At 39.6% G+C, this 19,350-nt stretch overlaps 1 long non-coding RNA gene across 1 annotated transcript in view; it reads left to right on the forward strand.

The window, feature by feature from the left end:
- LOC120409665 overlaps positions 1-18,423 on the forward strand; it is a 72,250-nt gene extending 53,827 nt beyond the window's left edge. The window contains exons 3-4 of the long non-coding RNA XR_005601431.1: positions 12,796-12,874; positions 17,502-18,423. This is a non-coding gene — a long non-coding RNA (uncharacterized LOC120409665). The remainder of the gene's footprint in view (positions 1-12,795; positions 12,875-17,501) is intronic.
- The last annotated feature ends 927 nt before the right edge of the window (positions 18,424-19,350 follow it).

Genomic DNA, 19,350 nt, shown 5'->3' on the forward strand with positions numbered 1-19,350 from the left:
TCTGTTTGCTGTGAGAAGAAAGGTGTTAAAAACTGAGCTGTCCTTTTAACTGTGTGGGATGTTTGCAGTCATATTTTGACTGTGGTATCATTGCAGGTTACACCTCCAACACTATAAAAGTTGGTAAAGATTATTTTCAACTGACACCAGTGTAAATTGATGGAGTTCATCAGGCAAAGAGGTGCTCTATTAAATCAAGAGCAAAGCGCACAGAAATCTATTTTGGTGTCACATTCACACATATATAACCTATACAGAAAGGTAATCTTATAAAATGTCTATTCCATCACACAAGAACATGTGGAAGTCCCAACCTTACCAAAGACTTAGCACAATTATTTAAAACTGGTTTTGGGCAATTTGATCACAGATTATAACTTCAAATACTGTATAAATTACATGCAGCCCTTAATTTTATGGTATTTATAAGTTTAGTAGGGGGTAAGCATTTAAGATGTGTGGGTATAATCTCACGGGATGATTTATTTATAAGCAAAAGGGGTATCCCACTTTGGAAAGCATTCAGATTTATGTGCTCTATGGTGACTAACTTGGATCAGAGACCTTTTCTGTGGAGAGTTTCTCCCTCCCCTGCCAGGTCTATAATCACAAAAAATTAATGTCAGGTTCTGTGAGGTCCTGTTGGAGAAGAAAAGTAAAAGACTTCTCACCTTCAGGGTAGCAAAAAATATTCAAGTTTTCACAGCTTTTATAAACTCCGTTGTGTCAGGAACTGCAAAAATATATTTGTTTGTTCAGAAAGCCTTTATTTCTCCAGGCGGTATCTTGTGTATTTGTGCAGGTTTTGTGTTGTGATAACAGAAGTTGCAGCAGTGCAGAATAAAAAGTGTGACGGAATAAATGGGCAGATACTTCATACAGGCCTTGTTTTCTTATTTTTTAATTCTTTTGTCTACCAGCCTCATATTTAAGCAGGGTATATTTCTGGGAGCATGAGCTGGATTTAGATTACTAATCCCATGTATGAGTCTGTCCTGATTCTATTTATGTTTTCATTGCCTTTTGTAATTTTTTCCTTCTTTTATGCACACACACACACACACACACACGCATGTATATTTTATTTGTTTCTCATTGCTTGCTTGACATTAATATTAGTGTTGTAAGAAGCTTGGAAAAGATCTTTTGCTTAAATGTTTCAACTTTTGCATTCCAAATACAAAGGCAGTTAAAGATTTGTGATGCAGAAGTCAGAAGTAGGTAGAGGTGGGGACCTGACCATTTACTGCAGGACATAATCCTGTGGTCACTGTGGCCTTAGCACAGGTCCCTCTGGTGACCAGGATTTGGAAACCGGGAGTAGAAGGCTTTAGTTGGTCTTTATGTGTTCAATAACCATTGTTCTTTCATTTGGCAACTGCAGCCATTGACTGGGGACACAATGCAATTGAGATTCAACAAAGGAAACAAAGAGGAGGTGTTAAAACAAAATGTTCTGAACTTTAGAAAAGGCACATTTGCATCTTTTAGGCTAATCACTTGCTTATTAGCTTTTTTCTTCCTGGAGTCCTCAGTTCCTGATAGCTGTGGGAAATTCAGTGAGCTCATGGAACTCCTTACTACAATTTTCTCTCGCTCCTTAGAAATTGTGCTTTTATCCATCAAATGTTACACGTTTTCTCTCTTGCACTCCATTATCTGTATTTACAAGCAGATGCTGCAGTTCAGAATAGCCTGAGGTGTAATTTCCTTGCAAAAAATCCACCTGTGTTATCCTTTAAAGATTGGTAAATGGTGCTGCACGAAGCTATTGCCAGTTTTCCTGCCTGAATTAACATCTTGGAATCGTAAAGCAAACATATATAAATATCACACCAATGGGGCACATAATATTCATAAAATTCTTACTGTCATACTGAGATTCCTCACAGACTCATCCTCTGAATGCTCTCTTGCTTGTTATTTGGGGTGTAGTTGATGTATTGTTGGATCACTAAGTTGGGCTTTCCAAAACAAGTTGCCAGGTACATCAATATTCCTATACCTGGTTCCATTTTTTTTCCTCACTTAATACTGATTGCAAGCTTTTTCAATTTAGAAGTAGTAGATTTTTGACAAAACCTCTTCACAGATTCTTCCATGTGTTCATTTTACTTTTTATTTTCCTACTCTGCTGCAGAAATGGTATCTGGAGAAGGTGACTGGAGTGTATTCATGTATTCTTTTCTTTTTGTTTCTTACTATTCTTCCACTTTTTTAATCTTTCTACCTGTTATTTCTGTGAATATCCAGTAAAAACCCCACCCCAAACTCAAGAACAAAAGGCTACATAAATATTTAAAATATTCTTGCTCCTATCTTGAGCAGTAAAAAGGAAATAGAAATAGAATGGAAAGGAAGGAAAAGAGCCATTCTAACCATTATGGGGGAAGTATCACGCTCAAAATTAAATACTATCAGGTTTCAGCACTAGAGAAAATTATTTAAAGAAAAAAAAATCTAGGTATTTTTTAAGAATACTTTTACTGAGCAGTAAAGGAAAGCTCAGGATTGCCACCACCTGGACTGGGAAAATGGGGTGATTGTGTTCCATGCTGCCAAATAAATATTTTTGGAGAAGCGGGTTCTCCAGGGACCTGATTTCTTGATACAAAATGTGCCTTGATGAATAGCAGGTGTTCCAGGAGGGATGCAGACTGTTTTGGGAGACCTTTGAGTGTGCTTGCCCACAGTGGAGAACCCCAAATTTGTGTTAGAAATGGAACTCTGCCAATATGTAACCCCTCTCTCTGTCTGAGGGAGAATTTAGGATATGCTTGGCTCAACACCTCCTTGTGCCTCACAGCTGCCCCCAGGTGTAGGGCTGCCTTTGTACCTTGTGGCCTGGCCAAAACCACTCTCAAGTCCTTTTCTGCAGCAGTGTGACTCAGTGTCCTCAGAGCATCCTCACCCCTGGGACCTTGGACAGCATTTGTCCCACTGTTGTGAGGAAAGGAACAGAAATTTGGGCTTTGTTTTGGAGTTCTCTGTCCTCATACTCTACCCTCCCACTCTGACCTCCATACAAAGGAGTCAAGGTGCTGATTGGCCTCAAGCAGACCCAAAACACAGGTGAAAGTTCTGAGGGAGAAGATGCTGGGCCACAGTGCACCTGCGAGCACCCTGAGTCCCTCTGTTTGCTGCAGACACCGTGAACTCCTCACGACGTTGTGTCCTCTGCAGGTTCATGCAAGGGAGGTGGGTGGCCTCTCAGCTCAGACAGATGGCAAAAAAGGCACGAATTTTCTGGCTGATTGCTTCTTAATTTCCTCTTCATTATTTCAGACCCAATTGTGCAGTTGCCTGTAGGTCTAAGCATGCAGAGCCAGGCCTGTTCCATTCCTCAGGACACACTTTGCTTTCCTCCTCGAGGGGATCGTCAGAGATCATCCACCCAAGCCATCTTGGACTTTAAAACGAACACTGAGACATCAACCATGTCATGTTTCTCTCTTATTCAGAGGGGGATAAATCATGGAGCATAAGTCATAAAATGTCTTTCCTTAACCCTTTGCAGTTATTTCAAAATATCACTAAAGGTGCTTTTGTTGATGGGCCCTCTCAGTCTTGTGAGATGTTTTTGTGGAGGGGTTAGTTTTACATCTTATACTGTCTGGCAAGAGAAATCAGGTGTTTTTAGATGCAGTGTAGTCTGAAAATGACCCAGGGGATATGAATGTAGACTCAGGATTAACAGATTCCTGGCACTGATGGCATCTAGAATGAAGACTCATTATTCAGATCCTGCCTCCCGGTTTGATTTGTGGACTTATCAACACTTAAGTGCTCCTATGACCCAACAAATTCATAAAATGTTCACAGTCGAAATAGTGTTTGTGAAGTTATTCCATCTGTGGTTGGGATGGTTCCAGGCAAGCAAGAAGTATAGTCACACATTTGAGAGTTATTCTGATTCATGATTTGTGCATTTTTGAGCTATTTTAGATGTCTCTTTTTAAACCTGGAGTGAAACTGTGCACAGCATACTAATTGTGTGGTGCATGAAATGGTGTGAGGGAAGCCAGGGCTCTGTTCCCAGTGGTGCTGTTGTCACCTTGAACAAGGAACTTCTCCTTGGTTCACTTTTGTGTCCCTTCACACAATCTTCCCTTCAAAATTTGACCTGAAAGTTGTCTGCAGCTTTGCTGCTCCTGTAATTAGGAGTGATATTCAAGGTTCTGGTGCACCAGCTCAGCAAATAATGCTTTCCTCTATGAATACTGGGGTCTTCTTTGCTCTCCCTTTTATGTTCTGAAAGAAATTTATTTGTTGGCCAAGGCATGCAGCACCAGCTTTGGTTTCAGCAATGCTGTAACAGATAGGATATGGTGTGTTTCCAACTACAGAGTTAATTTGGTTATAAAAATTGATTATTTTCCACAGCTGGAAGACTTTTTCCTATGGTCAGGCACAAATCTTTTCCACTTACAGGATAAATTGCTATTGTAAATAAGTTGTAGTTGGATTAAATCCCATTGATGCTTTCTAATGCACTTTTGGATAGGGCAGTAGAGTGAGAATGAAGTCCATTAGAACATTTATTCTAACAGTACTGAAATGCTTTACTCCTTCTTGAAATCCTACATATTTAAGACAAACTATTGCAAGCACCCTCTTCTTTCACAAAACATTTATACCAAGAGTGTTAAACTAGATTAAAAAAATCTGTTCCGCCAAAACCAGTCAATCCTCACAAAAATTTGGAGTTGAGGAGACTGCTTTTCAGAGGCATAAATACCCTGAGGTAGGGTTTCTATTGTGGTTTATACTCAAGTTGCCCACAGCCTATCATGGAATGTGTGAACTTTAATTTTCCTTTTGAGCAGTAAGAACATGTGAGCAGGTCCAGTCAAAATGAGATTCTGTGAAAGGGTGATTATGTTTTCAGCAGTGAGACTTGCACCAGAAATAGTCTCCAAAAGATCATGGTTTTCTCATGGTTTGCAAAACTTACAGTCTTCAAGTAGCAGACTGAAGACAAACTACTAGAAATGTAAATATCAAGATAGAAGGTCAGAACCAAAACAGATACAAATCCATTTAAGCTTTATTGATTTTTTTTTTCCCCAGCTGTGGATGTGGACCATTATATTTAACATCCATTAGTGGTGTATTTAAACAAAACTAAATAAAAGCTGGTACACATGATTACAATTTCTAAAATTTCAGACCCCTCAGCACTTTCTTATTTTTATGCATTTGATGCACCTCTGTTTTATTAATGCCCTTCCTGTGGTATTTTAATACACTTCAGGGTACTGCTGAAGGGGAAGGCAGCTGCCTTTTGAAAGCATTCAAAAAAATCTGAACAGATTTAAGGCTTCACAATGCTGCCTATAACTACAACAGCATCCCTGCTGCAGAACTCAAAGGTTCAGATTTCTCAGCTGTATTATGATATTTGTTAACACTTAAGGGATTTCTTGTCCTTGTTAAGGTAATTAAAGTTCATGTGAGAGCAATGGCTGGCAGCAAAGGTTAAATAGACCTTTCTCTTTGGATCAGCCTAAGAGCTGAAGGACACTTTTTGTGCTGTTCCCAGAACATCTGGTGCTCTCACAGGCAACAAACTGGAATGAATGGTAGCACTATAATTTTCAATTACAGTTGAACTACAGTTTTGATATTTATCCATAAATTTAGCTATCAAATCCATACTCAGGCACACAAATAAGGGTGACCTGATGTTCAGGACAGGAAGAGGTGTCTGAAGACCAGACTGGTTTTACATATACTGTACAGTTTATGAGTTTTGATTAGCATTGTGATGTATTTTGATCAATCCTTGCTTAGAGTATGTGGAGTTAGTCATAAACTCTTAAGTTTAACCAGGAGGGTGAGTTACAGTTTGTCCAAGTCAGTCTCATTAAACTGTTTTCTGTCAGAGGAGAATATCAGGAAAAAAGGTCTGGATGAAACCTATGAAAAAGCTGAATTTTCTAATCTTTAGCAAGGGAGTGAAAAATCTCTAGAAGAAAAAAGACACTGCTAGATGCAAGTTTTGTTAACTTAGGGAGTGGCAGAAGTGAAAAGGGAGCAGAATAAATGGTGATAATGGACACATTAAAGAGCAATAAAAGGGAATTATTTGATTGCTGGAGGGGTAATTTAGGTGTAGGGCCATCCAAGGACGAAAGAATTATGTGCAGAAAAAACTGTGGACTGGAAAAGAAGGTATGCACAGTACAAAGAAACCTAACCTACTAAGGTAAGTTTTCTCTAAGTGCAAAGGATAAGACTGGCAAAAAAATTGAGGCAGATCACTAAAAGATGATTCTATTTCATTCCTGCTCTATCCATGCATTTTTTGTACTGTGTATAGCAATGACAAGTTTTTTGGAACCTTTGCAGTCCTTGAATCAGTTTGTGCCAAATATGATGTGCTTCCAAACAGCAGAGCTGTAAACCCAGACTGCCAGCAGAGCTGCTTTTTTGAGGGAAAAAATATGCTTAAATAACAGGATGGATCTGGGGCACAGCAGAGGTTCTGAAGCTCCTCACAGATGGGTTTTCAGGTACACTTTCCAAATCCCTCAAAAGCTAAAGATTCATGTTCAGAGTGAGCCAGGAGAATGGAGGCAGTGCTGCAGGATCTCAGGGACACGGAGCTCGAGGATGAGCTTCAGCTACAGAATGTGCATTCAGCTGTGTCACTGATCAGAAGTTCTAGAGAAGGGCTCAGATATGAGTATGAGGGCAAGAAGAGTCCGTTTCTCTCTAACATTTGGCATTTAACTTTCCTTTTCTTTTTTTTTTTCTTTTTTTGCCTTATTTGTAATTCTCCAGGTTGAGTTATTCAGATGTTGTCAAATGACTGTCAGTACGTTCTCGCCACAGTTCTGAGATAGGTTTGTGTAAAATAAATATAAATTCTTTAGGGACACCTGGCAGATGCTGTGCATTGTGAAAGAGCACAAAGCTGAGCCATGTGATTGGCTCAACAAAGGTCCATCAGTTGTCCTGGTTTCTTCAGGCTCGTTACATATTTCAGACTATAATTTAGTGGCAGATTTACCTTTCCCATTGTAGAAATACTTTTTTTTGTGTGAACTTTCCTTTGTATAAATTCTAGGCAATTAATATGAAGCTGAATAATTTTAATTTGTGAAACTTAAAATCAAGTCCTGTATGTGTTTTACTTCTGTGCTCCTATGCCTTTGTACCAAGAATGTGTTCAGACTTAGGAAATTCCATACAAAATTTATATAAGAGCAATGCATACATATTCATGCATGATAGGAAGACAACTAAAATTATAAGCATGATATTGTCATTTATTGCATGTTCTTCATGGGCTTTTCCATTTTCCTCTTTCCTCCTTTTTCTCTGGGTGGGAATTCTCAGTAAGCACTTCCCTACTTAGAGAAGTTGACCATCACGGCCAAATGAGTTCTCTGAATAATTCCCACTTCAATTCTAATGCAGTGGTGACTTTATTTTGCAGTAGTTATCTTGAAACTACGTTGCTTTGCTTATGAGAATTTGCCCACAGGGTGAAAAATTCTGATATAGCTGAAGCAATTTTGGAAGAGCATCTTCTCTGGAGATAATGTGCATGAATTACCTATTTTGTAGCAGCTGCTGTGGGAGGCAGCAGTGGCCAGGACAGGTGGTTTCAAGGCAGAAGCTTTTGGAAAAAGAACACCAAATAATTTTTGTGCTTGGGTTAGTTTGGTACCACTGTACAGTCAGGAAAAAAGCACTGGCAGCAATTAGCACCATAATTTTATAGACTGGAAACCTTGCCCCAGAACTAAAAAACCCCCAAATTTCTAAAGGTTTTTTATTGTCTAACTGCCTACCTACTTGCAATACCTGTCTTCCTCATTAATATAAAATTTACAATACCTTGATCTGCAGCAGCTATATTTTTAATATAAAATATAAATATGCTGATTTTTCAGAGCATGTTAATTTCTCACTTCTTGTGGCAAAATTATAGCAGTTAAAAGTCTAAATTGGAAACAGACTCCAAAATACCTTTGGGGAATATTCTGCTTAATTCTGAATAGGTCTCAATTTTCAACTTGTTTAATAATAGTTTGGCTTCTTTTTGCATACTTAAATAACATTTTGTTTATAAAGTTATTTGATGACTTCTCTTCTGTCAAACTCTGGTAGAAGGTTCTTCATTCATACATTACTCATTCAGAGTCAAATTATAAGTGTGCTTTTAATAAAATTTGGCTCATTTTCTGGAATTATAAAATTAGGATTGCATAGGTTACGTAGTGTTTTCCTAGGGAAAAAAAAAAAGGCGTATTTTCCTGATTTATTCATGTTCAGAAAACATTCTTATAAAGAAAGACCTCATCAAAATTTCAATCTGGACAGCTCCTCATGACCAACCTGGTGAAATACTGTTTATCCACTCAGTCCTTGAGGGAAGCCTGCAGACCAGGGTTTGTAGACTCCCAGGTCTGGAATTTGCTGAGCCCAGCAGGTTTTTCTCTGCTGCCTTGTGTGGCATGAACCCTTTTATTCAATAGCAAAGCCTGGCTGAAGCACTGCTGGGGTGATCTCCCAGTAAATGATTTTCCATGTTCAGGGCATATGAGAATCAGGCCTGTGCTTTATAATTGTTCCTCACTAATTGCCTCTCTCACACACCGTTGTTTTCAGCTCTCAATTTGTGTCTCCTTTTGTGCTGCCTAATTTGCCATTTTTCTTCCTGTTCCTCCACTACAGGAATGAAAGCAGTCTATTTACAGGCTTGGCTTGCTGCAACCCAACATGTTGTGTTAAACAGGGGCTGCTTGTGAGGACTCTCAGTATCTCTATCTGTAAAGCACATCACGGACTGAGGGGTGCTGCTGCCACTGCCTGACATGTTATTAATGCTGCTCTAATTAGGCCGATCAGTTTTAATTAGCACACTGTCATGTAACAATCTCATAAAATACATTGTGTAAGAAAATTGATCTGGCTCTAATGCTAATTATTTTGCTAGGCTCCCTACCTTAAAAATGATAATTGATTGCTTCCCTTCAACCCCTCCTTCTTTCCTATTCAATAATTCTCCCATAAGCTCTGTGTTCTCTTTTTTTTTTTTCCTCACGTGACTTTTCTTTTTGTTGTCCTTGTGTCTCTCTCAATTAATTCTGACCATAACCCCATCTCTAGTGTAACCTGAAAAGAACAGGGCTTTACCACTTGGCAGAAAGAGCCTTCCTCAGGTAAATTTTTTTTTCCTCTCAGGAATTTGCCGGATCAGAAACACAAAATCCTAAGGACTGTCTCAGAAGCAAAGCTGACAGGGTTAGGCCCAGGTCAACCCACTTGTAAATCAAAGCCAGTAAGGAGCTAAAGCTGTGCCTTGAATCGAAGATTTATAAAGACAGTAGCATTAACATTACATAAAAGAAGTATTTTATTGGTCTCATATGGGATTTGTTTACTGCTAGCAAACTGCAGAAGAGTGAAACAATGAGGTTAATAAATGGGAGAGTGGGCAACAAGATAAATCAACTGCTCTTCGGTGCTCTTAAAAGCTCCTGAAAATTGGGATTAATTTGGTTAATTGTGAACATAGCAATGATGCCTAGAAAAGTATGAAAATTCTGGCTATGTAAATTTAAAATGTTGTTCTGGTTCAGTTGTGCTTTCAGGTTTTTAATAGAAAGGAAATTAAGAGGCAGAGACTAAAGTGACTGCTGAAATTTTGTTCATTTTTGTTCTTCCTTCTAAACTGGTATTCTATGAATATTTCCTATTTGGGATATTTATAAGAAAGAAAACCAAAATCAAACCCAAAAACAAACAAGAAAAACTAACTAAAAACCCCATAAAGATTAAATGAAATATTTATTTTTTCATTTGCCTTTATATTTTGTTGACATATTGGCTAAAACTGGCATGGGATTAGATGCATTTGTAGAGATCATAAGTACCAATGGATCTGGAATTGATGTGAGCAATCTGCTGTGCCGTGTTGGTTTTCTGAATGGGTGTCTCCAGGCACTCTGCTTCTAACCAGATATCTCCATTCTGGGAATGGTTTTTGTGACTCAACATTGACATCTGACAATAAAACAGCAGGCATATGCACAGGAGTGCAGGAAAAATGTCTTTGCAGTGTCCCAGGCATGTATTCATCATTCTTTGCCTGCGTTTAATAAAAGTGTGGCCATCTTGCAGTCAGTGTTTGCAAAGGCAAATCTCTTAAGCCTGGCTGTACCTGTACTTCTCTCAGTCTGTCTCCAAAGCACATTTTTAGTGCGCTAGACATGCACACATCACAATTCATCTCTTTTCCTGGCCAGCTCAATATTTGTTTCTGCTGTTGCAGTACAGATGATGGGAATGAAGCAGGAGAAGGATCTCTGGTTATTGAGTGATCAGTCATTGTCCATTTTCGCCCCTAGTGACATTTGTCATGTTCAAAGGTGAAGTTTTCCTCCTACTTCTTAATGAAATAAAAATCTAAAGGCTGGTATAATTTGATGAATGTATCTGTGTCAAAGAAATACTCAGAGACATTATGTAGGATGTCAAATTATATTTTTGTGCAATTTATTAATTTAGGGAATAGATGCTTTCTTAGTCTTGAACTAATTCTTGTTTCATTAGAAGCACTTTTTTTTCTTTTTAACTTGTAGCTACCTACTAAGAAATGTTGCTTATGCTTTAAGCTCTTTGAAAGTAATGCCAAATGTTAGTATGTATGAATAAGTGTTTCCTAACTTCCTGAAATATTTTCATCTATTTAAAAGGAAAGCACTCTTATCTTATTTTTACTGGAGATACTTATTTAGTGTGGTCTCACTGGCAGCTGAAAAGAAAGGAGCCATTTGAAGTTGGTTAAAAATAAGTTTTTATAATTTGTAGGAAATTGGGCCCTGACATTATTTCTTTGGTGATTATTATCTGATCAGCATCATGCTTCTTCCCATGTTCTAGGAAAACTGCTGAAAGAACAGTTAGGACTATACCTTGTTAGTGTGGCATGTCCAAACCAGTTTTTTCTTTGGTTACATCAATATCTTGATTTCCTTTCCATCAGGACACATCTCGGTTTCCTGCAAGATCTGAGGAGGTGTTATGGATTCCCAGCACACTGCTCCTCTGGATATTCCAATCCTTTTAAGGGAGATGCTGAAAATAAAGTGGTTTATGTCAATCTGCAAATGAAGCAATGGCACTAAGGATGAGAAATAGTTGTAAAAGGGAAGGGCCATGCTGAGAATCTTCTCATTCATTTCAATTTATGACTAAAGTCTCCCACACTTGGTTTGTCCTGCAGGAAAAGCTTAACTTCTCTAACCACAGGTTGACAGAAGTCTCTGAGTACCAGAAAATCTGTCAAAAACAGACACCTCCCTGTAACACCTAAGCAATTATCTCCAGCTTCTAATATTAAGCTTGTCTGTATTTTGAGGTTGATGAAGTCTTGGTTCCATTAAAAAACCTTTTAATATAGGTAAAACCTCTAAACCCTTTAAAAAAACCCTTTTAAACCTTTGAATCTAGGTAAAATTAAAGTCATCTCACTGCTTCTTGTAGATCTAAGACCACGGCCTCAGAGAACTGTAGATGCCATTGGTCTTTTATCCAGGTGCCAGAGGAGATAAATTCATGTATTTGCCCATCCAGTGCTTCCCATCCCCAACCCTTTTGTTCAGGGTGTTGCTGTATCCTCTCCAAGACTTTCCACCTTTCATCCCAAAGCTGTCCCAGCTTTGTGAGGAGTAACTAAGAGAGGTCAGGGTTTGCCAAGTACTGCTAAACACAACTCTTCTATCGGTGTGAAAAAAACAGCATTAAACTCAGGCACCACTCTGAGGGAACTGACAGGAAATTTTGATTTTGACCACAGGATATCATTAAAAATATTTTCCCTGCTGTGCCATATGAGGCTTAATTAAATATTTGTTCAAACAGCCTGAGTTTCCCCAAATGAAAGGATGTGGTATGAATACATTAGTATAATTTGGATACCTGAGCCTCTGAAATTTTCCAGTTATCAGGAGTAAAAAAAGAATTGGCCTTGTAAGGCTTTTTTGGGGGGCCTGTAGTGAGGTCACAGGTGTCACCAGAGCATGCCTGGATTATATAGAAATTGTCATAAATTTGTGGTCTCGCTGCTGCCCCTTATTTCTCTACTGGGGTGTGCCCAGGCTAACATTTGGACAACTTCAGAATTCTGGTGTGGAAATCAGTGTCATGGCAGCATCTCCCACCACAGGAGGAAGATTCTCTTCTCTTCATGGCCTTGTGCTCCACATGATTTTCCAGAAGGATTTGATTGTGCGATCCTGCACTGTCGCTAACAAAGGAGTTTCCCCAGATACACTGGGGTACCCATGAGTTCCATGTAGTGTAGGATAAAGTCATGGATTCAGGTCACCTCTCACTCAAAAAGTGCTAAGGTAGAAAACAGTGAAAGAAGGAAAGGGTAGCCTACAGATGCATTAAAATATATATATTCAAAATATACATATGTGCATTCACACACTTTAAAAATAAAAGTGAACCAGGAGGAGGCAGGAATTTATATATGTTTTTCTTTTTTAATAGAAAAATACTTTCCTGCTATTCTGAATTTTAAGGTGCTCAGAGTCTATGAGGCTTTTGTGTGGTGATTCAACATCTCAGCTTGCATAAGAGTGTGATTTCTCACAAGTATTTTATTTGAAAACATGTTATAGCAAAACAAGTCAATATCTCCATTGAAATAATATATCTTTTTGGTTGAATTTTTTTTCTGTAAAATCTTATTCACCCTTTTAATGTAAGGAATGAGATCATGATGAAGTGAAATGGAGATTTTATTGATCCTAAAACATGTTTGTTTAGAACAGGGGAGAAGAATAAAGAGACGAAGACAAAAACTTGGGCTAATGTTCAACAATCCTCATATTGTGACCAAGATGTGGTGAGTGACTTTGAATATTTATCTTAGATTGAGGAGGATACTAAATTCTCCTAGCTTGAGAACCTGTGAATGTCATGTGCCTGAGGCTCCCTTTAGCTCCAGAGCGACTGCTCACAGTGTTTGCTGTAAATACTCTCCAAAATCTATCTGATCTTTATATCTAATGTATGCAACAAAAATTCTACTGCCAGCTGGCAAAAGATGTTCTGTCTGCAATGTCATTAAGGGGTCACATTTAGAGTTATGATATAGTTTTGGACTGTGACTTTATCAGAGCACGAAGGGGCTTGCACAGAACCTTCAACAAGAGAACAGCTGAGAGCAAATGCATTTTCTGCCTTTGTGGTGTCTGGCTGGGCCATTGGTGATGTCATAATTCTACCAGTCAATAAAGTATTTATAATTTTTGATATCAACCAGGGAGTAGAGCAGAACAATCCCACATTTGGGGATTCAAATTGGTCCTTGGATACGCAAAAGCTGGGGGAAAGGGGCAGAGGTTCTTGCGTGCCTGGAGCTCGTGCCCTGCCCAGGTCTGAACCCATCAGCAGCTCTTGTCAGCCAGGCCACTGAATGTGCCCAGGAAAGGCATACTAATGTCAATTTTATAAAAGAAAGAGGAGACAAAAGGGAATTGGTTCAAACCAGCATCTGAACAAATGAGAACAAGCTGACTACATTTTGGAGAAAAGTCTGTGGCTGTTTCTCCAGCTGCAGGAGGGAGCTGAGTGCCTCAAAATGGAGGAGAGCAGCTTCCAGAAGAAAGGGGCAAATGGGATTGAATTGCTGCTTTGGAGAGTGCCAAACATTTATATTGTTACTGCAGTGGGGAGGCCAGGGAGCAGGCACATTGCTCTGCCCAGCTGCTGCTTTTGTTTCACCTCGTTTTCGAGAAGGAAGGGTTGTTGTTAGGAGCAGTATCAGTAGCTGCTGTAGCTGACACATAAAGTGTCTTTTCTTTCTTTTTTTTCCAGTTCTGATTCAGCATGAGCTGGGCTAGAGGTAGTGCTGAGAAAGGCCTTGAGAAAAGGAAAGGGGAAACTTTGGAGGCAAAGTTTCTTGCTGGGAAGTGACCTGCAGGCTGTGGGGAAGTTGTCCTGTACAGATGGCCTTTTCCATCTGAAATCACCCACTGTGGAGGCAAGGACCTGGAGACATTCTCTGTAGCTTCCAGCTCGTGCCTGAAATCAGTTAATCTCTTTTCTTGCTTTCCCAGAGCACGGAAATTTATTTTTAGTTTGTTTAGAAAGACACTGATTTAATGAGAGGGAGAATCTTAGGTTGTAACTCTATGTTGCAGAAATTTTTTTCTCATGGTTTTAGTGTAAGTTGTTTCCTTCCCCTGGCAGCATATTCTGGTCTGTAGGAAGTAGAGTGCCCTCTGTAAACTGAGTTAACTTCGTGTGGGCTGTCCTACTGAATATGTAAAAAAATATGTATCTTTGATGAGAACAAAAAAATCCTGCCTAGAAAGTTGGTTTTCAGCCTTTTTTTTTAAGTTAACCTGATTTAAAACAGGTTGTAACAGAGAAACTTGGGGGGTGAAAAATTGCTGAATAGAGACAGGAATGAGTAGCCAGTACAAATTAGTCTTAATTAAACCTAATTTAGGCTTAGTCTTTTTACAATAAAGTCATGAAACATCAGTCTCAAGGGTCCCATTTTTGAACAGCTGAAATTGTTCTAGTGTAACAATGAGGGTTAGTATAGGTAATTGCATTGCCCCATAAAGATGAAAAACTGTCTTTTGAAGAGGTAACTCAGATATTCTTGAGTGACGACTACTGTCAAAGAGCTTTTTTCACTCCAGCATGGGATCCACTAAACCAAGGTAATGGAAGTGGCCTGGTGCACAGCAAACAGGCCCCTGGCAATTTTGGTAATTTTGACCACGAACTGACTGAAGAAGTTTTCACCCTGGAGTCCTGCATGTCCAGCATCCTCGATGAACATTAGAGTCAGTCAGTGAACAACAGTGACTTCACTGTTTTACAGCTCAGTGGACCTTGGACCAACAAAATTGTCCCCAGGTCTCTAATGAGACAAAGAAAGTGAACAGAGTGGCATCTTTTTCTCCATGCTTGCATAATTTACTCTCATTCAGTATGCTCTTTAAGTATTCATATCTCTTTCCTTCTTTCCATTTTGGGTTTATTCAGTTCAAGCTTTTATTTAATCAGATACACTAATCCTTGGAGGTTTTTCTTTTTACATCAAAAAAAAGGTAGTCTCACACTGAAACCAGCTTTCATTGAATTAGGCATTTGTTGAATGTTAAAAGTAGAGATTAATAAGATCTTAATATAATTATTTAATACTTTAGCTAAAAATTCAGTTATCACTTTTGCCATCATAGTTATGTGTAACCAACAGTTAACTGGATTTCTGCACATTTCTATTTCACAATAGGGCAAAACCACAAAAGTTCCATGTATTTTGTGTAGTTCTTCCCCAGGAAATATCACACAGATAAATTTAAATGTTTATGTGCAGGCCTTCTGACTGCCATTAGTCCCAAAAATGATAAATGCCCAGAGGTACTGGCAACAAAATGCCAAAGTTATAAAGGACATTTTTCTTATGAAAGCGTGTCTGGAAGAACAGATTAAATTGTGTCCTCATGTATATAATTGGAAAAAGAGTCTTCATCTATTATCATTTTAAAATAACATCTTTATCTTCATATTTGCTAGATGATCTGCTAGTTTTGCTGCCTAGAAATACAGAATATTAAAAGCAGTTCTGTTATCAGTGAGAGAAGCTGTTTCTGAGTGCCCATTTTCCGTGGGCCAATGCCAGGATGTGAGATGTGCACAAACCCACACCTATGTACCAGGGTTTGCATGGCTGCAGAGAGACACAGCAGAAGAGAGAGCACCTAAACTAAAATGCGTGTGGCTGAGGTCCACATTCCTTTCAGCTGCTTTACTTCACTCCTGCCTCTGTTTCTTCCCCCCCCCCCCCCCCCCCCCCCCCAGCTTTAGATTTATGAGCCATTGTAAGCTTTTCTGACTGCTTCTGGAAAGGATTCATGGCGCTCGTGTTCACAGCATCCAACAAATCACTCATTTCACAACATTCATTTCTTTCATTAGATGGGTATTCTTCATTTTCTGTACATCCCTCACACTTCATTACATTAATTTGAAGGATTTTGCATACCAGTCTCAAGAGAAAAGTATCTTATTTGTTGTTGGTTTGAAATGTGGATTTCATCAGTTCTGGTCTTCTTTTTTTTTTTTTTTTTGTCACCACAGCATGAAAAATAGTGAAAGGCAACTGCACATTAAACTGAAGGCTGATTTACAGGTTCTGTTTTTTGGAATAGTTGATTTTTACCTTGAAGCAGAAGGACAGACTAACTGACTTGATGGTTTCCCTTGTGGCTCTGTTGTCTCTGTTTCTGCGATTGAATGAATATTCGTAGGGAAAACGCGTTTTGATACTTTTGTATCAGATGTTTTGCATTCAGCAATTTTATTTTTTATTGATATTCTTTGCAATTTAGCCAAATGATATCTATTTTGTTGCATGGTGAAGGTCTTTGAATGTAAGCTCTGGATGCGGGGCATTGTGGTTTCAACAGTGCCAAATGATGACAAAGAGGTGCATTTAAAATACTACTTATGTATAGAAAATTGTGTTGTTCTTGGAGAAAACAGGGCAGATATTTAACTTGTCCCTTGGGCTCCTCTCTATCTAGATTTGGGAAGACCACAGCCCTTCCTGTGTCTCCTTGTGTGGGGAGATGGAAGGCCCCCAAAGAGATACACACCTTGTGATACTCCCCACTATCTAATATTCCTTCTGCTCTCTAAGTTAAAAACCAGATTTAACCAAGTTAAAAACTTGTATTTTTATTTGAAGCACACATACAACAATTTTTCTCTTCAGTTTCTTGAGTGTGACTCAATTGCTCAGCTTGGTTATCCCTTTTCTGGGAGAATGACATCTCCAACAGTGGGTGAAAGACCCACCGAGATGAGTTTCTCATCACCACCAATGGCCTGGGGAGAGGATGCAAGAATTTAATCCTCTCTCTCCCCTGACAATTCCATTTCTCCCAGTCAACAGAAATGATTGTTACACCCCTGTTTTCTTTCAACAACCCGTGGTAAAAGGTCAGGTGTTGTGTCTCTGTTCGTGACCTTATGTTACAAACAGTCCCCGAAGGCACCGGATTTCTGACTTGCAGCTGCAATCCTCGTGGTTGTTAGTCTGGGAGTGTAGCAAAATGTGAGAGATCATCCATCTCAGACCCCCACAGCATCAGATTGTTTTCTATCCTATACCCTTTGGACACAGGGGCTTTGTGGAACTCTTCTTAAAGAGAGTTTCTTGGGGGGGTCTGCAGCATTTCTCTTGACAGACTTCTCTGCGCCTCACTGTGAGAAATTGCTTGATGCTGATCTTGTGGGGTTTTTCCTCACTTGTGTTTCATCTAATTGATCTTAATTCATGGCAACCCTTTGCCTTTTCAGTGCTCTACTGGTAAACAGCTGTCTTATCACCCAACAGGTTATAAGCCCGTTCTCTTTATTTTCAGTTTTCTCCTAAATGGCCTCTTTAAGCCCTTCTTAATTGCACACTGGGCTTATGTTTAATTTTTCTTTTTCATCTTCTTTAGGTCTCCTGTCCAGAAGTTCTATGCCTGCTACACCAGAGTCTCTCAAACAGCAGTACTGGGGTGCTCAGGGCTTGTCCACAGAGTGCTCCCTAAGCATCTGAGTTGTGTGGGTAGGAAGCTCCTACTTTTATTTCTCTTTCTGTTAACAGCGGCTTTATTCCAAACTTATTTTAAGTTTGTTCTCTACCACTGTCCTAGATCACATTTATTTTGGCAAATCCTCCTTACCAGTGCTATGCAGTTTCTTTTTTTTTTTTTCACATTTACCTTTTAATTAGGCATATCTGTATATTCTACAAGTAATATATTTTTCAGGATCTGTACAATATATTATAGATATATCATTATACTTGTGGGCCAGTGCAAGGCAAAAGAAATAGAGGAAGAAAAGGACTAAAAAGGACTACCTGTCTAAGATGCAACACTGCTAATTTCATTCATTTCCATGAAGAAAATGACCTTGTGAAGGTTGTGAAGGTTTTTATTTGGGGCTGGGTCATAGTTTGACACTAAATGAGCCAGTAAGGAGTCTTTCTTTCTTTCAGTGACTCTCTGCAAACTACATTAATTCTACTTTTAGAGACAGAAATTTCTGAATCTTCCAGGCCATATGTTTAGCTTACAACCTCATTTGTTATCAGGCATGACAGGTCTATTTAATATCCTTTTACTGTGTAGTACAGATGTGAAAACTGCTATTGCTGAAGAGGTGAGACAGTGTTATACACCAACAGAGCTTCCCTCCATTTTTATAGGAATTCTCTGAGTGCTCTGCAGTGACCAGTGCATGAGGAAGCTTAGACTTAAATCATGTATTGGTGAAGAATACTGGAAAGCTTTTTCTCCACAAGCAGATCTACCAGGAGGAAATTTGTTTTGTTTGGTGGACAAGGTTGTTGTCATAGGTTAGCAAGCATAGTCCCGGAAGGGACGTCCTTGCTAAGGGGTGCTTACAGTTTCCTCTGGGAACTGATAGAACCTATCAGCTGGCCAGATTGAATATGGACAATTCTCTAAGCCACTTAAAGTTGTGATCACCTCTGTTATCCACATTTAAGAATAGGCAAACTCCCCCTCCAAGCTCTCTCTTGTTTCCAGTGCTGGGACAGGTGGCTGCAGGCCCCGAGTGGGGGCCAGCGGGCCCGGCCAGGCCCTGCTTGGGCCAGGCCGGGCCGGGCCACGGCCATCCTGGAGCCATGGACCTGTTCCAGCCGTGGAACCCCCCCCACTGCCTTGCCGTGGGCAGCCGGAGCGGCTCGGCTCTCCCCCCTCTCCACTGCGATAAGAAAAATTCAACATTCCAGCTGCAAAGCTGCAAGGCCGAGGTGAGATTAACCCTTTTTATTGCTGTGAAGAGCTGAAAACCTGAGGGAAGAGAGAGAGGAGATGCTTAAAGCTGAAATTCTGTTGTGAAGCTATGATATATCAGAGTATCCTGTTGTAATTTCATGAAGATCTGGGGGGTGGAGTGTTCAACTCGTGAGCAAAAGCACCTGCGCTGAGATAGGCAGATGCTGACGCAGCTGTAATTTCATGAGAAGTTTGGACAGGGAGAGATGAACCAGATGAGGACTTTTGCTCCAAATGGGAAAGGAGAAAACCTCAGTTCCTAGAGATGCTCCCAGAGATAGTCCTAACAATGAAGATGAGGAAGACCCTTTGCTCCCAGGGAAGGAGAAGGGCCTCTGTTTTTGTTTCTGAATGGCTCAACCTTAAAACTGTACCCCAAAAAAACTTTAAGAGTGGACCCTCGAAAGCAGTTGCGGGAAAAGCTGCAAGTCGGGGGAAGGGACTCACACGCAGGCAGAGAGACTCCTCTTCCTGAATGGACTGAACAATATTTGGAAGT

Source organism: Corvus cornix, chromosome 1, assembly GCF_000738735.6.
Source record: "Corvus cornix cornix isolate S_Up_H32 chromosome 1, ASM73873v5, whole genome shotgun sequence".
Lineage (NCBI taxonomy): Eukaryota > Metazoa > Chordata > Aves > Passeriformes > Corvidae > Corvus > Corvus cornix.